This window comes from Phyllostomus hastatus, unplaced genomic scaffold (genome assembly GCF_019186645.2).
Source record: "Phyllostomus hastatus isolate PE091 unplaced genomic scaffold, TTU_PhHast_1.1 phas_scaffold_200, whole genome shotgun sequence".
In the NCBI taxonomy this organism is placed as follows: Eukaryota; Metazoa; Chordata; class Mammalia; order Chiroptera; family Phyllostomidae; genus Phyllostomus; species Phyllostomus hastatus.
The window spans coordinates 2731987-2756270 of record NW_025334016.1 but is presented as its reverse complement, the minus strand read 5'-3'; the positions used below and the strand labels follow the sequence as shown (position 1 = coordinate 2756270).

Here is a 24284-nt window from a genome sequence, read left to right as displayed (position 1 = left end):
GGCAAATCACATAGCTGAAGGCAATTTACTTCATTAAGAGAACACAATTGTTGCACTTGTTACAACTAATTACCTATACAGGTGATATACTACAAAAAGTGATATGGTATAGTGGAGAATACTCAGACACTGGAGTGAAAGAGCTTGAGTTTGGATCTTAGCTCTAGCACTCATTATCTATGCAACCTTGTACAAATTAGACTCCTCTGTGCTTTAGTTTATTAAAATAAGGATAAGTATAGAATCTATATCATAGGGTTGTAGTGCTCATTAAATGAGTTAATATTTGTATAGTATTTAGAACAGTACCTGGCATCTTTACTGTTATTGTTATGTTTTAAGATCCAAGTTCTATAGGTAGGTAACTATCAGGGTAATATAAAGATTAGAAAGTATCATATTTTGCTGTGTATAATGTGCAATTTTTTGCCCAAATTTTTGAGGGAAAAATTAAGGATGCACTTTATACATGAATATAATGATTACAAACCATTGGTATAATAATGGGTATAATAAGTGCATGTACAATGTGTACAAAACTGTGTATGCTCATTATACATGGGAGCACATTATACACAGCAAAATATGGTATATTGGTAAGTATAAATAAAATTAAAATATTATAGACAATATTTATATCATATCTATCTGATCGCCCAACCAAACCACCAGAGTATTATTGAATTATTAAAGTGATCACCCACCAGATATTTGTGGACACCTAGTACTGGAGTAAATTTCCTGGTTTTGTCAAAGCTTGGTTCTCTTTCTACTCCATAATCATGGTGATCTTTTTCAAAGCATAAACTAAAGCATGGTCCTTCCCAAGTTAAATGTATTCAGTGACTCCCTATCCGATCTCTCACTCTCCTAACCTATCCTACACCAAATAGGAAATTAAATATTCCTTATAAACATACATAGCAATTTCTCTCTTGAAAGTTTTTTTAATTTTCTCTCTCTTGTTATACTTCCAGACCATTTTTCCACCCTTAACCTGCTTCTGCAAATCAGTGTTTCTGAGCCCCAGGTCTGTTTGCCCTCCCTATAAACCTCCTTCTCTGAAGTTCCAGGTTAGATTAGATCTCTGTTACTATATAGGACCCTGTACTTCTCTTTACTGAATACTTACCATCCTTGCAGTTAATTGTTTAGCATCTTTATTCTCACTAGTATATAAACTGGATGAGGACAGAAACTGTTTTGTTCAGTGTTGAATCCCCAATACCTAACATCAATTCAGGCATATCAGAAATAATTAATGAGTATTTATTGAAAAGTAAAAGGGAAAATGGGAAAGCAACTTTGGAGAGGTACTAGCCATATTTTTCTTGACCTAACCCTATCTCTTAGATGACCCTATATCCTCAACACACATTTCAACATTGTCACCGAACTTAGAAAACCAGATCCCTTTTGTTGCTCCTTATGACCCAACCTCTGCTCCTTGTCATCTGTACTGGATGTAACTTTCTGATACAATGGGAAAGATCTATGAAGACCTAATTTTTGGTCTCCAAAACTACCTGTGTTATATGATAGATCCCTTCCTCTCTCTTGACCTCAGAGTCCTCATCTACAACATGAAGGAATATGATTAAATTATATTTATGCTCCAGCATTCAAAAACCTTGTCAGCCCCTCATTTTGTGACAGTTTACTCCAGTAAGCAGCAGTAAGCTAAAGCCAGCTAGCTTATAAGGGCTCATGAAAGTCTATTGTACACATTTCTTCTCAACCTCACAATCAGTGACATCATATTGGTAGTAATAAAAGTTATAAATGAGGGGTTTTAGGGGGAGAAGTAGTTGTTAAACATTTACCTGAACACCATTGACTGCAACATCTGGCTGCCACAATTAGACAGAGGCCAGCCCTGGATTAAAAATTAGCAGTAGTGCTAGATGGAGCAACAACTATTGATATGGATGGTCTACAAGTGGGCAAGGAACATCAAAAAGTTAAAACCACAGGTTTGGGGCAGCATATCTTAGTTCAGGATTCCCTTGAAGCTGACTTAGAAACAAGGATTTGAGTATAAATGGAGGGTGATCCTAAAGGAACACCAGTAGCCAGAGGAGGAAAGAAAACCATACAAGGTACATTAATGAGCTGGATTCTGCTACAGACAACTAGGACTCAATTTCACTGGAGATATTATGACATACCTCAGAATTGTCTCAATTATAACTGAGGAAGCTGGGGTATTTATCCAAAAACTCTTACCTAGCTTTGGTAGAGCTGATTCTGTAGGCTTTATGTCCCTGAATTTCATTTTTGCCTACTCTTATACTCCAAAACATACATTTATAGCCAGAAAATATTCCAAGACAAAGAGTTACCCATGATTATAATAAGAAACCTTTGGACTGTAGAGGAATAATAAGTTTTGAGGAGTTATGGACAAAGTATCAACATCATCTTCTAAGGAGGGATAATAATATGACAGAGAAATTAACAGCACTGCCTCAGTATTAAAGAACACTTTTTATCGGGCACATTCAACCTCAAATTACGCTTTTACAACAAAAGCCAATATGCACCATTACACATCTCTACCACCCAGTTATAGAGTGAAGAGACTGAAGTCATTCTTCAGTAATCCACTGCAGGTAACTTTGAAGGGCAGTGAGCTTCATTAAATTTAAACATTAATAAATTTAAATAATACTATATTAAGAACAACATAGCTGGAACAATAAAATTACAGTTGGAGAGAACTCTGGACTTTAAGTTTTATCTGTAAGCAATTACAGTTAGAAAGAATGAGAATCCTTTAAAATGACAGGAAATCCCTTATATGCAGAAGTAAACAGTCCAGTGGGGTGTTGGGAGGTCCACAGAAGAAAATTAATAGATGACTTAGAACCCAGATGACCGAAGGAGAAGAAAATCTTTAAATGAACCAAAGAAATATTTCTCTTACACTGTGCTGGTTTCACTGATTTCTTTAGTCCAGTATGATTGGAAGTCAATTCTAGAACCATAATCTGTATTATTCTAATATGTTATATCTAATTTTTCTCAAATCATTTACAGTATACTATTTTGTTTATCCCACAATGTATGCTCATCTTTTTCAAATCAGTATTTCAGTTATTATTATAAAGCTGTAAAGAAACTTCTTTGCATATTAACAAAAAGGTATTTCACTCACTTGGATCCACCCAACAACAGTAGTCTGTATTATAAAGCTTTAAAGAAACAACTTTGAATATTAACAAAAAGGTATCACACACACTTGGATCCAACCAACAACTGTAGTGAATAGCACCATTATAAAATAGTTCTTGAACAAGGCCTGTCCTGTGAATACATTAACCTACAATTCAGGAAGGAGTTAGGAATGAATGTGGGGCAGATAATAGTGAACTGGACTATCTAAATGTTAATCTGCTTTCATTCATAAATTAAATACACAAACAGCAGCAGTTCTAAAAAATGTTGTCCAAAAACTCCTGGGGAATGCCCAAGACACTTTCAGCAAGTCCATGAGGTCAAAACTATTGTCATAAAAATACCAATATTTTATTTGCCTTTTTACCTTCATCTTGTCATGTGTACAGTGGAATTTTCCAGAGGCTACATTGCCTATAATGATGTCATCACTCTGACAGCTAATGGAACATATGTTTTTGTATTCTTATGTTTTCTTAAGAAGCCTCAGTTTTAATTCCTAATTTGGTAAATGCTCGTGGATAGAACCCACATAAGTGAAAGTTCTTTGAGGCCCACAGTAATATTTAAAAGGTTTAAGGACAAAAAGTTTGAGAATCACTGTTCTACCGTATTCTTCAGCAGTAGTATTAATGTAAGACATCTACTATAAATAAAGATTAGCTAAATTTAAAAACATTAACAATATATTCAAACTGAAACAATTTTAGAGGTAGAAGGGCCTTTTGTTATCTAGTCACCTTTTTATTTATTCTTTTTTATGTTATTGTTTCCCTCTCTTTTTTATTGTTATTCAAGTACAATTGTCTCCTTTTCCCCCCATTACTCCCCCCAGCCCTAGCCATCCCCACCTTCCACCCTCATTCCTACCCACCTTTGGCTTTGTCCATGTGTCCTTTATATATTTTCTTTTATGGCCCTTCCCTATTTTTTCCCTGTTACCCCTTCCCATCTCCCCTTTGCTTACTGTCAGTTTGTTCTTAATTTCAACCAGCTGTCTCTGGTTATGTTTTGTTTGCTTGTTTGTTGTGTTGATTAGGTTCCACTTATAGGTGAGATCTTATGGTATTTGCCTTTCACGGCCCGGCTTATTTCACTTAGCATAATGCTCTCCAGATCCATCCATGCCGTCACAAAGGATAGGAGCTTCTTCTTTCTTTCTGCTGCATAGTATTCCATTGTCTAAATATACCATCGTTTTTTGATTCACTCATTTACTGATGGACACTTAGGTTTTTCCAACACTTGGCTATTGTAAATTGTGGTGATATGAACATTGGGGTGCATATGTTCCTTTGAATTGCTGTTTCGGGGTTCTTAGGGTATAAGAACAGACACATAGATCAATGGAACAGAATAGAGAGCTGAGAAACCCGTCTCTATGGTCAATTAAGATTAGACAAAGGGGACAGAAGCATAAAATTGAGTAAAAATAGTCTCTTCAACAAATGGTGTTAGGAGATATGGACAGCTACATGCAAAAAAAAAAAAAGAAACTTGACCACCAACTTATGCCATATACAAAAATGAACTCAAGATGGATAAAAGACTTAAGTATAGATCGTGGCAACATAAAAGCCCTAGAGGAGAACATAGAGAGGAAAATGTCAGATATTCCATACAACAATATTTTCACTGATACAACCCCTACAGCAAGGGACATAAAGGAAAGAATAAACAAATGGGACTTCATCAAAATAAAACACTCTGCACAGCTAAAGAAAACACCAGTAAAATAAACAGGGCATCAACTGTAAGGATTTGATGTCCAAAATATGTAAAGAACTCACATGACTCAACTCTAGGAAGACAAACAACCCACATAAGAAATAGGCAAAGGACCTGAGCAGACACTTCTCCAAGGTGGACATACATAGGGCCTAGAGACATATAAAAGGATGCTCACCATCACTAGCCATCAGAGAGATGCAAATTAAAACCAGAGTGAGATACCACTTCACAACAGTCAGAATGGCCATCATAAACAAATCAACAAACAATAAGTGCTGGTGAGGTTGTGGAGAAAAAAGGAAACCTTAGTACATTGTTGGTAGGAATGGATTCAGGTGCAGCCACTGTGGAAAAGAGTATGGAATTTCCTCAGAAAACTGAAAATGGAACTGCCTTTTGACCTGGCAATTCCCCTGCTGGGATTATACTCTAGTCATCTTTTTAATAGATGAAGAAAAGCTCAGAGACATTCTTGGTCCAATTTACATAGGTAGGTTATGTCAGGGCAGGGTTAGAATACAGGACTTCTGAATTCATAGCAGTTTGTTTTGTTTTAAATTTTAGAAAGGCTTGTCAGAGATCAGTCACTTTATTCTTTAATCTTCAGATGGAACTATGTGAATGTTCAGGGGACAAGAGAGTGTCCTAAACAAACTTTTCTAAATGAACTGACACATTCTGAATCAGAAAGGTTAGAAATAAGTTTATTTCCTCTCAAGTTTCCTCTATCATTTAGTCAAGAAGCTGAGTGCTGGTATATTCATCTCAAAGCAATGTAGACAGGTAACCTATTAAAGTAAGTGCAAAGAAATTGATCTTGTCACTTGCCCAAGGTCATTTTATCAGATTGCTCTTCTTATTCCTGAAGATGACACTTCCTAAATTTCCCAATATTCTCCTAACATCACTGCTAAGCTGCAAACATAACTTCATAGGAAAAAATTGCAGCATAGAAATCATATCCAGTTAAGATATGATAGTGCTTTATGAACAAGAATGTGATGTAAAATTTATGCTTATTATAATACTATCTTCTTTCTGGCTCAAAAACTGGACCCAGATCCATTTCTGAAGCACTTTGGGGGTTTTGTGAAGCATTATGATGCAGTGGTTAAGAGGACTCACTCCTCCCTTAAAACTGGGTTCATGCCTTGTCTCTCTGCCACTTATGGGCTATGTGACCTTCAGCAAGGAATGTAACCATTTAATCCTCACATTTCTCATGTATAAAATGAGGGTGATTGTAGAACTTGCTTCATGCAGTTGTGAGGATTAATGAAGATAAACCAATATGAGACACAGAGCAGATGGTAAATGCTATTTAAAGTTAGCTCTTAATATCCCTTTATTACTGTCATAATTACTGGAATGAGTACATCACCACAAAGCCAGATTTCAGATGCTTGTCAGGTAAAGAAGAGAGGTGTTGAGAAATTCTCAAGAATGATAGATAGCACATTGAGAATGGGAGCTATACACAAGAACTCTTCAGTCTTGGGATAGGGTAAGAAGCACCATTTGTGGGATTAGAAAAAAACAGTATGAAACTCATACCTATCAGAAAAATTGGAGTTGCAAATGGGTGGGTTTGGGGCCTATACAACAGTAGGGAAAAATTGAAACATAAACTATGAGTATTTTTAGGCTTTCTTTGCTTGCAAAGATTCTTCCCAAGATTCTCCACTCTCTAACCAGATGCATATCGTGCTTCCAGTTTGTTAATAAAATTCTAGTGTAATAAATGAGGTATTGGCTGATTAGAAGGGGATTGGTCCTGTGGCACTTGTATTTCAAACAAGACTCAGAAGGACAAGTAGCTTTCATGATCAAAGAGATGTCTTTCTAAAGGGGAAATGTCAGGGTGAATACCACATCAGAACACTTTCTGTAATATCTTGAGAAGGATGTAAAAGACATTTGACATGACTTATTGAGAAATACATGAAACAATCAACTTTGCCTGGAAAAATAACTACATGTATACTCATTAACAATAAATTCAGCATGTCACATTTTATCAAGGATATTGTGCTATATTTCAGACCCTGAGGACTGCCAACACTTAATTCAGGTGAAAGTTAATTTACAACTTAACCTCCTTGGATGAAGGCAGGTAATGATTATAGTGTGGTGTTTAAATTAGGGCTACCTTCATTCTCTCTGCCACTGATCACATGTGTTATCTTTGGGTGAGTTACTTACCTTCCTACTTCTGTCCCCTCACCTATTAAACAAGGATCATGATAGTAACTGCTCATAGAGGTGTTGTGAACGTTACATGAGATAATACATATTAGAATTCAGTACTGTAACTGTCATATACTAATAGTTATGACTTGTTTTTATTATCAGATCACAGAACAGCTTCCAAGGAGAAAACTTTAACCAACTTCTCAAAATTAAACTGTCCATGATGTCAGTAAAAAAAAAGTTGACATTGGTGCTATGTATCAATACTAGACAAATAACAAAGTGAGAAATTTGCTTAGATTTTGAAAAATAAAACCAATTACAACTATATAGGTAAAATATTTAACATTTTAACCTCATGCCCATATTTTGTTTGTTTTAATTCAACAAATAAGTATTGGATGCCTATTATGTGCCTACTGTTAGCACATGAGAACATAGATGAAGATGTAGTCCTTACCCTCAAGGAGCTCACAGGTTACTGGGAAAGACAGCTGTGTAAACAAATAATTAAAATATATTATATATGTTGAATGGGAGAAATACAGATATGAGATACAGATTTAGCATACAGACCAGAGTAAACAATATGGTGGCAGTGATGAAGATGAGTTATTAACAAAGTTTTCACAGCTCACAAACTACCTTATGTGTATTCTAAGGTCCTAGAAAGTCCAGAAATAAATCTCTCCCTCTTTCTCTCTCTCTCTCTGTATCAACTGATTTTCAACACATGTGCTAAATTAATTCAATAGGAAGAGGATAGTTTTAAATAAATGGTGCTGGAACAATTGAATATGCATAGGGAAAAATTAATTTCAAACTTTACATTGCACTATACACAAAAGTTAAAATGAGTGATAGATCTAAATACAAGTGCTAAAATTATAACACTTCTAGAAGAAAACATAGGAAAAAAATTTGTGACCCTGTGTTTGGCAGAACACAAAAAGCATGAACTATAAAAGAGAAAACATTGATAAATGCAACTCATTAAAATAAAAAAAATTCTAGCCTTAGAAAGATACTCTTAAAAAATGAAAAGGCATGGTACACTGGAGAAAAATATTTGCAAAATATCCACCTGATAAAGAATTTGTATCCAGGACATGCAAAAACATAACTCATTAATAAGAAAACAAAATCTAGTTCCAGCCAAGATAGATGCATAGATAGGAATGCTTGCACAACCTTGCACAAACAAAAACAGGATAACAACCAATTTAAATACAATAAACAGGGCCTTGGCTGGCGTAGCTCAGTGGATTGAGCACGGGCTGCGAACCAAAGCATCCAAGGTTTGATTCCCAGTCAGGGCACATGCCTGGGTTGCAGGCCACGGCCCCAAGCAACCGCACATTGATGTTTCTCTCTCTCTCTGCCTTCCTTCCCTCTCTAAAAATAAATAAATAAAATCTTTTTTAAAATTCCTTAAAAAAAACAATAAACAACCAGAAGAGCCAGAACATCAAACTGCATGGAACTCCAACAACCAAGGAGTTAAACATTCACCCAGACCAGTGTGCCAAGACAAAGAAATATGGCCCAAAGGAAAAAACAGATCAAAACTCTAGAAAAGGGCTAAGCGATGAGGAGATAGACAACATATCTGATGCAGACTTCAAAACACTGGTAATCAGGATGCTCACAGAACTGACTGAGCTCAGTCACAAAATGAAGAAAGATATGAAGTCTACACAAAGTGAAATAAAGCAAAATATATAGGGAACCAACACTGATGGGAAGGAAACTAGGATTCAAATCAACGATCAGGAACAAAAGGAAGAAATAAACATCCAGCTGGAACAAAATGAAAAAATAAGAATTCAAAAAAATGAAGAGAGACTTAGAAACCTCTGGAACAACTTTAAGCACTCTAACATCTGAATCATAGGGGTGCCAGAAGGAGAACAACAGCAGCAAGAAGTTTAAAACTTATTTAAAAACATAATGAAAGAGAACCTCCCCAATCTGGCAAAGGAAATAGACTCTCAGGAATTCCAGGAAGCCCAGAGAGTCCCAAAGAAATTGTACCAAAGGAGGAACACACCAAGGCACATCATCATTAAGTTACCCAAGATTAAAGATAAAGAGGGGATCTTAAAAGCAGCAAGAGGAAAAAAGAGAGTTACTTACAAAGGAGTTCCCATAAGACTATCAGCTGATTTCTCAAAAGAAACCTTACAGGCAAGATGAGGCTGCAAAGAAGTATTCCAAGTCATGAAAGGCAAGGACCTACATCCAAGATGACTGTATCCAGCAAAGCTGTCATTTAGAATGGAAGGGCAGATTAAGTGCTTCCCAGATAAGGTCAAGTTAAAGGAGTTCATCATTACCAAGCCCTCATTATATGAAATGTTAAAGGGACTTATCTAAGAAATAGAAGATCAAAAACTATGAACAGTGAAATGACAACAAACTCAAAACTATCAACTGGGAACCTAAAAATCAAAACTAAAACTAAGCAAACAACTAGAACAGGAACAGAATCACAGAAATAGAGACCACAAGGAGGGTTTTCAGTGGGGAGAGGTAGGGGAAGAATGGGGGAAAGGTATAGGGGATAAGAAGCATAATTGGTAGGCATAAAATAGATGGGTAGAGGTTAAGAATGGTAAAGGAAACAGAGAATCCAAAGAACTTATATGTACAACCCATCAACATGAACTAAGTGGATGGGGAAGGCTGGAGGGCTGGGAGGGTGCAGGGCAGAAGGGGGATAAAGGGGAGAAAAATGGAAAAACTCTAATAGCATAATTGATAAAATATACTTTAAAATATATAAAAAGAAAGTAAAATATGTCACAATTTTAATATTGATTACATGTTGAAATGACAATATATTGGATATTTTGAGATAAAATGCATTATTTAATTGCAAAAGAAAAAGAAAACAAAATCTTATAACTCATTAATAAGAAAACAAACAACCAATTTTTAAAAAATGAGCCAGAAGGTTGAACAAAGTGCTTCACCAAAGCTGCATGTATTGCCAATAAGCATGTGACAACATGCTTAACACCATTATTCATATGTATGAGTCTGGTTAAAGCAAATTAAAACCACACGTACAGGAATAGTTAAAATTTGAAAACACTGGCCATACCATATGCTAGCAACAGAATTCTCATACATTGCTTCTAGGAACAATAATGGTACAGCTACTTTGGAAAACAATTTGGCTGTTTCTCTTAATGTCAAACCTTACAGTTACCATAAGACACAGAATCCCACTAGGAGATATTTATCTAAGATAAATGAAAATATATATCCACACAAATACTTGTATCTAAATGATAATAACAACTTTATTCATAATAGCCCCAAACTAGAAACAACCCAAATGTCCATCAACTGGTGAATGGGTAAATAGATTGTAATACAAGAGACTACCATTCAACAATAAAAAGAACAAACAGCTTATACAAGTAACAATATGGATAAAATCTCAAAAGTGTTACATGAAGTGAAAGAAACCACACACAAAATATTACATACAATATGATTCTATGCATATGTATATGAAATTTTACAAAAGTCAAAACTGGAATAAAAAAAAACAAATCAGTAGTTCACAGAGACTTGGGGAAGGGAAATGGCAAGTAGAAACTTGTTGAAGTAAGAGAAACTGTATTTTGTTTGCAGTGACTAAATAACTGTATTTATTTATCAAAACTTGTCAAATTATGTAATTTAAATTGGTAAATTTTATTGTACATAAATTATACCTTAATAAAGATGACTTTTTTTTAAAAAGGATCATTTATGACTTCTGCCTGAAGAAACTATTAAAATGCCAGATTTTCTTAAAAATGCAAATTTTAGTGCACCGTATTTTTAAGACGTTGCAATTCTTTTAAAAAAAACAGACATTAGCCCTGGCTGGTGTGGCTGAGTGGACTGAGCATCTGTCTGCAAACCAAAAGGTCACAGGTTCGATTCCCAGTCAGGGCACATGCCTGGGTTGCAGTCCAGGTCCCGAGTGGGGGCCGTGTGCAAGAGGCTACCACATATTGATGTATCTCTCCCTTTCTTCCTCACTACCTTTCCCCTTTCTCTAAAAGTAAATAAATAAAATCCTTTTTAAAAAAAGAAGCAGACATTCAAGATTATCATAAAGCTGGTTGTATACAAATTCAGTGTAAATAGCCTTCAAGATAGTCATAAAATGAGCATCTATTGTTAAGAACAAGGAATTTATGAGCACTATTTCATTGTAACTCACAAAGGACCATTCTTTATATAAGAGAATTTCTTCTTAATTCAAATAAAATATAACAATAAAAATAATAATAGATGTATCATAAGTTAAAATTGCATATCAAAATGAAAAAAATCTTAATTTAAGAAAACCTGACATATAAGTCTTAAAAGCAGCAAGAGGAAAGGAGACAGTTACCTACAAAGGATTTCCCATTAGACTGCCAGCTGATTTCTCAAAAGAGACCTTGCAGGCAAGAAGGGGCTGGAAAGAAGTATTCCAAGTCATGAAAGGCAAGGACCTACATCCAAGATTACTCTATCCAGCAGAGCTATCATTTAGAATGGAAGGGCAGATAAAGTGCTTCCCAGATAAGGTCAAGTTAAAGGAGTTCGTCATCACTAATCCTTATTATATGAAATGTTAAAGGGACTTATCTAGGAAAAAGAAGATCAAAACGATGAACAGTAAAATGGCAACAAACTCAAAACTATCAACAACTGGGAACCTAAACATTAAAAATTAAAACTAAGCCAACAACTAGAACAGGAACAGAATCACAGAAATGGAGATCACATGGAGGGTTATCAGCAGGGAGGGGAAGGGGGGAATGGGGGGAAAGGTACAGGAAAGAAGCATAATTGGGAGATAAAAAATAGACAGGGGCAGGTTAAGAATAGTACAAAAAATGGAGAAGCCAAAGAACTCGTGTATAGGACACATGGACATGAAATGGGTGGTGGGGGTTGCTGGAGGAAGGAGGGAGATGCAAGACAGAGGGAGATAAAGGGGAGAAAATATGGGACAACTGTAATAGCACAATCAATTAAATATGCTTAAAAAAGAAAATGTGGGCATGCAGATTAAGCAATTATACACTTTTTAAAGAGCTTCACACTCAATTTACTTCAGCAATAAACTTTTCTATTACATTTAAAATGACTTGATTTAAGCACAGGTTTTCAGGAATGTGCCCTAAATCACACTGGGCTTACAACAACTGTAAGCTTTCTTGCTATAATCATATAATTTCTTCTGGGTCTTAAACTGAGACTATATGTTAAATAAAATGTCTGACTTGGTATTGCAAGATTATTCCACACATATTTTTATATCTCTTCCACGGTTCAACCAGTAGAGTTGGCTTAGAAAATTTTGTGTTCATTTTAAATGTGGTTCACCATGGGAAATAGGCCACAAGTAAATGCCTAAATTCTGCATTTATCTCCTATTCCTCTCATAATCACACTGTGGTGACACTCAAGAAACTCCAGAACATATGGATGCTCAGGCTGCAAACCTGGGTTTGAATGTAGGGGAATACAGGGGTCCTTACTAAAACCTGGCCTTGAATTCAGGTCCCCAGGTAGGAAATAGCTGTTTGAACTAATTCATAGAATCCTTTGGGGATAGGTAATTATAAATTCACTTACATAAAATCTACAACTCTCTTTATACCTATTGGCCAGGGAATTACTGGCTAAAGATAAGTCCCAACAAAAAAGACATGAACAATTCCCCCACACTTAAAAAACTCAAGGTTGTCATCATTTAATCCTAACAAAAAAGGACAGAAACAAGTAAAATATGTCAGTCTAATTATATGTTTCCATGATCAATAAATATAGATGGTGTTGGCAGAAAATTCCAGTCATTTGCCTAATTTTGCAAATACAGTAAATAGTTTGAATCCTTGTCTTTTGACTTATAAAATCTGTTACATAAATCAAGAGAAGGATGGAGAATTTAGATATTTTAAAACAAATTTACACATAGTTGGTTATCAATTAATACTAGTCCTCAAAGTCCCCTGGAAAGACACCAACCAGTACTTTCTCAATAATCCATCCTTTAGTGCCAAATGAATATAACTGTGATGTACACAAACACATACTACTAAATAAGTTATAGTCTCATTTATTTTTTAATTTCATGATTATTTTTATTTTTTAAATTTATTTTTCAATTACAGTTGACATACAATATTATATTCATTTCAGATATACAATAAAACACAGTGATTAGACATTTATATACCTCATGAAGTGATCACTCCAATAAGTCTAGTGTCCATTTGACACCATGCATAACTATTACAATAACATTGACTATATTCCTCATGCTGTATTTTACATCCCCATGACTATTTTTATAACTAGTAATTTGTACTTCTTAATCTCTTTCACCTTTTTAACTCATCTTCCCAAAACCCCTCCTATTTTTGTCACATACTTTCTTTGATTTTTTAATAACCACAAAGTGAGGCATACACAAAAGAACTATAACCCCAATTTCACAAATAAAGAAAAATCATTTGCCCTGGATCTTATATTGCATTTGTGATAAAGAGATTTCATGTTCTTTCAACTACAAAATATTTATAGCTATTAATAAGGCTTTGTTACAATGACCTCTAAGACTTTTGGTACCATTAAGTAAAGGTTCATATGTTATATTTTCAATAAATGTCTTTTTCTCATATGGCATAATGGACTTGAAATTCAGAAGCCTAAAATTATGTTCTGACACTTGACTGGTTACGTATACTTAATTGACTCGTGTAGCCTCATGGTGACACTGAGCAAGAGGGCTTTGCACATAATTTTGCTGTAATATCCACCGGTGTATGTGTGTTGTGGAGGGTGAAGAGGAAAATTAAAACTATCAGAAACATAATGCAACATGAAACACATACTTGAAATCAGCTTTGCAAATTGTGAAACGTGATAATGTTTGATTTATTGTTCCATGGTCCAAGAATTGCAAACTCTTCATCACAACAGAAATTGAAAGCAAAGATAAACTGTAATCTCATGGAGAAGTCTACCATTACCATGACAAAACACACACACACACACACGCATACACACAAATCCAACAAACAAAACAAAAATCCTCACAAATCTCCCTTCTTGTTCTTGCTTATTTCTCCTTACGACCTTATATTTGTCTCTAAAACTGTTTATTTCCTTGAGGAGAACATCTTGTTCCCATTTATTGTGAACTCATTAAAATGCCAACATTGGATTAATCTACCTTCTTTATGCCCACATCCAGGAGGACTAGAGAGAATCCTACAGCCTTACAAATTCATGGTTCACAAATTAACTAGGCCTCAGAATCACCTCTGAATTTTTCTCTCATTTTTTGGTTAGTTCCTGAAGCTACTGCCTTCAATATATTTTTCAATGCTCTCCTCATACTTGCTACTCAGACCCTGATGTCCCTCCTCTCAGAAGACAGCCTTGCCTCTATCAATATACATCCCTTTCTTATGTCCTTCCTCCTTTTTAAATCCAATCCCTTCACCTGTTTATCCTTTACCTTATCCCCTCTTCCATGATCTTATTTCATCAAATATATTTTAACTTGAATCTCTCCAATTCCAATTATTCCCAAATTTTAGCCTATAAAAATGTCTGAATCACATAGTCCTCAATCTACTATACAGTTTCCTTCTTCTTCACATTTACTAAATTTACTGAAATACTTGTCTCCGCTTTCAGTCCAACCTACCTCTCATTCACTTCTCAAATTGCTGTGATCTGACTTTTACCCCACAGCTCTGCTATACCTGCTCTAATGAATCCCAATTGTCAAATACAATAGGATGAAGTCAGTCTTTATATTATTCTACCTGTTTACTACATTTGAAGTTGTATTTAACTCTTCTTTCTTAAGATTTCTTGCTCCCCTGAACTCTGTGCCTCTATAATACTCTCTGATCTCTACTGTGGATGGCATCAGTTGTTTCTTTCTACCCAATACATCTTCCTTCCTTTTTCTGATAAGATGACACCCCTATTTCTTTGTGATTGTGGTGGAGCTGCCAATTATAGCACCTGGCCACAGTGACTGATACAGAGATGAGCATGTGACTTATACCTAGCCAATCAGAGTCTTCCTCCAGGATTATTTTGCATTTGGAGTTTCGAAGGAAAAGCTCTCTTCTTTCTAGTTTTGGAGCTAAAACAATATGAGCCTGCAGCTTCCTGAAAGCATGGCTTTAGCCTCAAAGGCTCATCTATCCAGGAAAAGGGAAAAGAATATATTAATCTATTGTCGGAGGAAAGAAAGACTTGACAGTGTTCAAATTCCTGGTTTCAGTCACACCCAAGGCCAGCTCTGACCCTCACTATCCTGATATGATTATGTGATCAATTAGATTAAATTCTATTTGGCTTAAACCAAATTCTTATTTGTTATCTTCTCTAGTTCCCCATCTACTACAGCCTTCCATCCTCTTCTCATTCTACTCATTTCACTGTCTATAAACTCTTTTGGATTCCAATCAAGCTCATGCTTCCAAATTTTAACTACGTACAATACTGGTGACTCCCAAATATATATCACCAGACCAGATCTCCCTTAGTCCTGAGTTTCATGTTCAAGTAGCAACTTGACACTAAATAACTTCACCTTAATTACTCACTATAGAGTAACTATCAACCACTTGTCCTCAGGCCAGTACCAAGACAGGGTTATCTTTGTGGAATAATTATTAACAACATTCTTTCTCATTCTCAAAAGCATTCTGGTTTGGATGATAAAATACATGATCACCCTGCCTCAAAATCAATGTTTCCTACACTGAAGCCATCATCATCTTCCTATACCTCAGTCAGACAAGCTAGAAGCTGAGTCATGCTTGACTCTTCCCCCCAAATCTGGCCTCCATGTTACAACAATCTTCAATCTGTGAACATTTCTCCAATCTATCATCTCCTCTCCCTCCGTACTGCCACTGTCCTGGACTCTAATCACCTCTGAAGTACAGCAATAGCTTCCTAACCTCCAAGCTTGTCCTTCTCAAATACATCACATACATAGCCATCAGGGTGTTAAATTATTGGTCCAAATTCTTCACCCCTTTCTGTAACTATGCCCTTTGCCATGACTTTGAAGTTGCATCTACTAGAAATAGAATATACTTCTGTGCCCTTTGACTTTGGGGATATCCATGTGGCTAGCTTTAACCAAATGGATGTTAAAAATATAACTCAAGCTGGGGGTTAACATGTACTTGTATGGTTGAACTTGGGCTCCTGCCTTTGCCAGTAAAAGAATATTCCTTGGCTAGCCCATAGGTCCAGGAATAATGAGAGCTGGGTTACCAAAAACTAGACCCAATCTATAACTTAGAGCCAAGCCCAGACAAGCCTAGCCTAGAACAGTTAATTCCAACTAACTTCTTATAATAATTCATATAAATAAATCAAACCAGTATATACTTTGTGTATCTTCTATTGGTTCTGTTTTTTGAGAGAACCCTAATACATCCTATAAAGCCTATTTCTTAAATAGCTTTAAAATCCCTCCCTTTCTCTTTATTTCCAAAAGCTCTAAGGCTAGGAGTTCATATTTATTTTGACATATAAACATATATTTAGTAAGAAGTTAAGAGAACTGGGCCTCTTAGATGTCATTTTTGTTTGGTGTGTATTGATGCATCAAACTTTTAAATTTTTGATTAATCACAACAATTTTTATTTTGTTTTATGGATTTATAAGTTGTTGTTATCCTTTAAAAATCTTTCTACCCTGTCATATCAGATAAATTTCAATGTATTCCAATTTCTTCCATGGTTATTGTTCTACTCAAGATCAATGCCTTAGAGTCAATGTTGGTAATTTATATAAAAATGAAATTAGTATTATAGGTTGGATAGATACTATCCATCATGTATTCAAGTGATTGAACAATTCAAAAACTTTGGTATACCTGAAAATGAACACATAAAACCAAAATATTTTTGAAATATCTTTATATTTTCATTGCCTGTATAGCTTTGACAAAAAAAGTACTTACTTAATTTGGTCAAAAGTTGACATGCAGTACAGTTTAAATTACCAACTTTTGTAATAAAACTATTTTTGAGAAAACTATTCCATATGACAACCAACTGAATACACATCAGATATTAAAGGTAATTTCTTTTTCTTTAAGATTTTTATTTATTTATTTTTAGAGAAAGGGGAAGTGAGGGAGAGAAACATTGATGTGCAAGAAATACATTGATCAGTTGCCTCTCATAGGCCCCAACTGGGGACCTGTCCCGCAACTCAGGCATGTGCCCTGACTGGAAATTGAACCAGCAACCTGTTGGTTTGCAGGCCAGCACTCAATTGACTGAGCCACAACAGCCAAGGCAAAATGTAATTTCAATCAATATTAGAGCCACCAAAAAACCAACAACACACTGTTCTGAATTTTGTAGATAGAAAACATGATACACCTCCCGGTTATAAACAGAATTCTAGATACAGCTTCTGACAACTGAAGGCTTATAACAAAGCTTCAGGAGGATAAAAGCAAATGAAGGTTTACTCTGCTTTACATGGGAACTGTTCCTGAAACATAGTAATTCAAATATGTGTTATTAAATGATATTTGAAAATCTTTCTACCTAAAACAGCTCTTCTGAAAATAATTTTGAGCAAATAATTATTCCTTAAAATACATGTACATAGTACACTAATAATCTTACAAGTTTTTATTTGTTAGGTTTCCTTACATGAGAAATAGAGTATAAAAGCTGCAAACAGGAAGGGTCACACCAGCATATAAGTTATGTAAGAACAAGAGGAAGTTCAAAGCCATTAATTGCTATTTCTTTAAGTAGGGAGAAGGATTAAAGGCAAGAGAAAGATACAAATAACTCAATTTGATGAGAAAAATGTTTTAAGTTTTTTGAAGTTCCCATCTTTTTTCATTAATTTTTAAAACTGTTGTTCAAGTACAGTTGTCTCCATTCTCCCCCAACTCACCCCCACCCCAGCCACCCCAGCCACCCCCACCTCCCATCCTTGATCCTACCCCCCTTTGGCTTTGTCCATATGTCCTTCATACTTGTTCCTGAAAACCCTTCCCCCCTTCCCCCACATTATCCTCTCCCCCCTCCCCTCTGATTACTATCAGTTTGTTCTTAATTTCACTGTCTCTGGTTATATTTGGGTTGCTTGTTTGTTTTGTTGATTAGGTTCCACTTATAGATGAGATCATATGGTATTTGTCTTTCATGGCCTGGCTTATTTCACTTAGCATAATATTCTCCAGATCCATCCATGCAACAGGAGCTCCTTCTTTCTTTCTGCTGTGTGTTGTTCCATCATGTAAATGTACCAAAGTTTTTTGATCCATTCATTTACTGATGAGCACTTAAGTTGCTTCCAGCACTTAGCTATTATAAATTGTGAAGTTCCAATCTTATCATAATGGCACTGAGGATTTAAAACATGTGTTGAGTGACAACTTCTTAGAAACTCAAAAACAAGGCTATGAGCATGATTAATCAATAGTCCCAAATTGGAAAGGATACAAATAACCACTCATACTTTTCATTTTTTAAAACACATATTCCTTTCTAATGATGTGTACTTCAGACCAGCTATGAAATTGATTTCCATGCTTTAAGCATTTAAACTACCTTCTATAAGACAGAATTGATCTAGGTGGAATTAAAAGTGTGTCACAGTTCACATTTATTTATATTAAACAGCACAAAATGAATTACAAACTGAATCCTACATTTCTTTTTAAATGTTGTACCGAGGAGCACCCCCAGATGCAACTGTAGAGGCAAATTTTATAGTCTGCACCCCCTTTTATTTTTTCCTCTTTGTAGTTAAGATATTATTTCTTACATAGAGCTCAACAACTTTCCCTTATTGTTATGATCATTTTTTGAGGTGTCTTTCATGTTCTACCACCTAACCAAAATCAAAATGTACCTGTTCCACTCAAGCCTTGCAAGATCTGAGAAATTAAGCTGATTAAAGCTGAACTGTTAATGGCATGACAGGTTACTCTTTCCAGATTTATCAACAAGGAAAGCTTTGGGCAGCAAGTAACAGCAATATCAGCAACATCAACACTAATAAACAAACTACCATGACAATATCAGGTTGGTTTGGTGGCTCACCTAAGTCATCAAAGATCTAGCTTCTTCCTATGTTAAGTTTGACCATATTTAGCACATGGGATTTGGTCCATTGGCTGGTTGCTTCCTGACTGAAAGATGGTTTTCCCAGCTGCAAACATCACATCACAATAACAAGAAAACATTCAAAGACCGAATGTAATAAAAATTAAGCCAAAATAGGTCTTTCTCCTCATGTACCTTGTTCTTTTTATCAGAAAATACAGACTTTCCCTGAAGTCCCACAAGAACTTCCCTTATACATAATTGACAATGGAGAATAGAAAAGTGGGTTTCAGGCTTTTTCAGCCTCCTGGGTGGAGGTGAGCCAGAGAACAAAGGGATTGGAAAGGGGTCTGGGGAGTGAACTAAATGTACCTGCCATTCCAGATAACATGCTTGAAATTGAACAGAGGCCTTAAGGGTTTACATAAGAAAAAAGAACAGCAACAAATTGAGGCTGTGATTGTAGATCTCTCTCTCTCTCCAATTCACCTTGAGCATTTTGGATGGGTAGGGGCTGTCTTATTCATGTTTTTATGTCCACTTCTGAAATGTAATAAATATTTATGGAATAAATAAATGCAAAACATGAAAATCTCTTTAAATGAATTTCATAGGTATTCACTTTATGCTTCCCAACTCTGACACAGCTGCCTGTCACAAATATTTTTAAATTGACAGGGAAAGTATCAAGATTCCTGTGTGAACTAAAGGAGAGGGCAGACATTTCTAAAATATTACCAAAATAAGAAGCAATAAATCTGGGAATCAGCATTTGGTCAAATAGATATATAAAACCAATGGAAAGAGTTGACTTCAGTGATGCTTTTGGACTGTAAAATTCCAGAAGAATAATTAGTATTTCTAGTAAACAAAAGCACATTATACCTCTTGTTGTTGTCAACCTTGACTACTTTGTCATATGAGTTTCCCTGTCACTTTTGTACCTTACATTGCTTATATAACATTGGGAGAAATTATTCATAATTTAAATTAAATAACTACTAGGGAATAAGGAAAAAAAATCCTGACAATTCTGAAACTTCCTGGAATAGAACATACCCAATTAAAATTATTTCCTCAGCTGAAAAAAAAAGAAACTATGGTAAAAAGAGATTTGGAACTCTAGACATTTGGACTTGAACTGACTGAGTCATTTGGTATTTTGGTCTAGTTTGAAAATCTATAAAAATATCTGGAAAATAAATGGGAAATGGAGTAGGAACAGAGAAAATTCTAGTCAAAGTGTTAACAGAAAATGAAATAGTTCATCTTATTTAATCTCACAACAATCTTTGGAGGTAACTATTATTATCCTCACTTACAGAAGAAAACTGAATAAATAATAATTTAGTAATTTGACCAACATTACAAAGTGGTTAAATCAGAATCTACACCAAAGTCTGTCTACCAAATCAATGTCTACCAAACTTTCTACCAAACAGGGAGAGAGTAACCATCACATATGCCCAAAATAAGTCTATTCTTCAGAAATATTCTATGGAACAGAAAAGATACAAAATCCAGTTACAATGCTATCAATTCCCTGGAGGAAATAATAAATGTTCTGTATGGTGATTACCAGAGGGAAAGGATGACCAAGGGTAGATAGAGGAGGGTAAAGGGGGGATAAACGGTGATGGAATAAGACTTGACATGGGGTGGTGAACACACAATACAATATACAAATGATATATTATAGAATTGTAAACCTGAAACCTATATGATTTTATTAACCAATGTCACTCCAATAACTTCAATCAATTAAAAAATAAAATAAAAAGGAATGTTCTATAATGCATAAAGCAATTAAAAAGCAAATTTCACAAAGCAATCATGAATGAAACTAATGACCAGAGATTCTCAAGAAAAGGGTGAGCCCTGTAATAAGAAGACAGCCAGTTTAGCCCTAGAAATTAGGGAGAAAGAAGGGAGAGTAAAATAAAGGGGGAATGAAGGTGAGAAAGAAGTGAGGAAGAGAGGGATGTGGGACAGAAGAGGGATTCAGGAAATAAAATGATGATGAGGAGACTGGTTGGGTAGAAAAGCAGTCACCACCTAGAAAATTCTCACACACAAAAAGCTTAGCAGAAATGCTTTTATCACAATGTTTGAGATGGAATCATTTGAAGAAGAAAACAACCATTTTTTATGAACAAAAATGACTCTTCTTTTTTGTATGTCTTCTGAGATCAATCCTAGTGGCCCAACTATCACAGAGGAGCCAAGACTGTAAGGACTCTCCTGGTTGAATGAATCTGTTACATTTCTCCTGTATCCAATTATTAGGTACTGCTGCCACTAACATAAGGTAACTTTTCTGGGAATAATCATTTTAGTTTTGTCTATCACCCCTCACATAGGTTCATGGTCCCAGCATTTTACCATTTTTTTAATTTTTAATATTCCTGAATTTAATCTTGTCCTGTTCATAATTCCCAGCATTAATACCAACAGTGGTCTTATTCTAACCATGATTTTTGATGCTTCTGATTTTTTCATCCACTCATTTTCATCCAACTCTGATTGAATTGTAAGTAAATCACACCTAATAACTAAAATGAATAAAGTAAATAACTCTAAAACTCAAACTGACATATCCTAATAACAGGTTTGTTGATGTGAACTCAGGAGGTATAAATTAACTTACTGTTAGACTAAGTGAACATACCACAACAGATGTAGATGATATTTTAAGGCCCAAGGTTAAAGACATACACTAAGTTCACTGAGTGACCACCAACACTGTGCCAATAACAGTGGAAGCCAGCCTCTTGCCTCTAGTCCTACCGAAGGGTGCCAGGACACTGCCACCCATACAGTCCCCTCAATCAACACCTCCCTGCTCTCCTAGTCAATCTTTGGAGAATATGCAGAACAAAGAAAGTTTGCCCGTCTTTTAGGAGTGTTCATGAAGAGAGATTATTTCCTCCCCTCTTAATACAGAGGAAATAATTCTCTGAAATGAAATGATTCTTTGTAGGAATGCAACATATGATGAAAGTTGTGGCTAAGATATCATAAAAGTAGTGTCTGATCAGTGGGAAAGGAAGTTTGATATAGTTAAAGGACAGTTAAATGGTAAAAAATAAAGCTGCATTGAATTTTTACACCCAATGAATTAAAAATCCTCAACAAACTGGCTCCAGGTCCTAATATGGAAAAATGTTTTAATTATGTACTTCATATGTACATCCATTTATAATTCCTTTTAAAAAACATTTTATTTATTTTATTTTTAGACAGAGGGGAAGTAGGGGAGGGAAACATCAATCAATGTATGGTTGCCTCTCACTCACCCCCTACTGAGGACTTAGCCCCCAACCCAGGCATGCGCCCTGACTGGGAATCAAACCAACGGCCCTTTGCTTTGCAGTGTGGTGCTCAATTCACTGAACCACACTACACAGGGACATTTGTAATTCTTTTAAAAATATAATTACCTATATCCTGCTTCATTTCAGCTTGTGCCATCAAGTACACAATAGGATTGAAACAATAGCATAAATATAAAATTAGTAGCTATTGCCAAATTCAGAATAGGGTACTATTATCTATTTAATACTTAGTATCTGAAACTGTAATAGCAGGAAAGTTGATTTAATTTGGGTTTTCCCTAAAGTGGATCCTGAAGCAAGGACTTGGGGGCAGATAACTATTTGCAAGATAATCCCAGGGTACAAAAGTGAGACAAAGAATGAGGAAAAAACATCAAATGTATAATACTGCTTTTGGGCAAATGGAACTCAGTCCCTTTTGGGATACAATGAGAAACTGCAAGGAACTTGCCTGAAAGTCATGCCACCAAAGGTTGGGGTGGCTAGAAAGTTAACCTATATACTCCTGCATACCACTTGTTGAAGGTTGTCCCTGGGGGCATCAGCTCACTTTCACTTGTGCCTGCATCCACGGACTGAAGTTCTATTCTCTACCCCACATACCCAACTTGATTCAGGTCTCCCACAAGTGCAGGAGATTCTTCTACAAATGAATGGCTATCAAGTGCCTGAGGGATTGGACAGTTGTGTGGTACATCAACAACCCCTGCTACACAGGTTTCAGTGATTGCTTCTTTTCTCATGGAGTCATTTGCTAGTGAAATAGGTTTTTGTAAGCATAATATTGATTGTCCAGGGATTGTAAGACAATAAACATGTTAATCAATTATCACCAACTACCAAAGGTCAAATTTCAATCAAAATGACCTTTCAGTCTCCTTTTCTAGAAAATATGTTTCGACAGGGAAATCTTTACTAAAATTAGCCAGACCTGTGAAAGACTTTTAAATATTGGAACTACATAGGGTGGGGGGAGAGGATATTTGATTACAACTTAGCCCTGGGCCACAAAAAACTCATTACTGAACATCAGATAATTTCAAAATTCTTCAGCTATGCTGGACCATGTATAGTTTCTCTTTCAGCCTTTCGTCTATCTACCCTCATTCCACTTATAAGGACCAAATATAGTAAACTAAATTCCAGTCAGAAACTCTAGAAAAACAGGGAACAACTGTGGATGAAAACCATCTAGATCACTGTCTTCAGAATCTTTGTTGTGGGGACCTGAAGAGACCTCGGAGAAGAGAGGAAGGTGGGTCTGAACACCTTCCTTGCTTCAGTGGGAGCCACTGTGAAGTGTTTTTGTCTAAGTTTCTGCTAAAGCTTGGAGAGCACTGATCCATTTCCTTTAATTTATAAATGGAATAAGCACAGCCAGGGAGCTGTGAAGTGACTTGTTAAAGACTGCACTGAGAAATAAAAGCAGAGCTAGGACCAGGTATCTGACTTCTAGGGCACCAGTGCATTCTTTCATTCACCTTAGTTTTCTTTTCCAGACTTGGGCCAACCCACAAAAAATACTCTTAGTGGCAAGTGGCCCTACTGGCCCTACTGTCTTTCCTATAACAAATAAAGCAGGAAGTAAAAAATGGAACTTAAAATAACCTTGACTGCAGCCATTTCTTCTTCTTTAGGGCAATGATCCAAATCACCTCAGAGGTAGATAGCTTGTTTGCTCAGAAAAATATCATGATTATGAGCCTTGACTAGCTTTTTAATGTA

The 24284-nt window shown here is 35.6% G+C and overlaps 1 protein-coding gene across 7 annotated transcripts in view; it reads right to left on the bottom strand.

Annotated features, from left to right (window-relative positions):
* SYTL5 (synaptotagmin like 5) overlaps nt 1–24284 on the bottom strand; it is a 212491-nt gene that overhangs the window by 144755 nt on the left and 43452 nt on the right. The gene's annotated exons all lie outside the window — the stretch shown is intronic.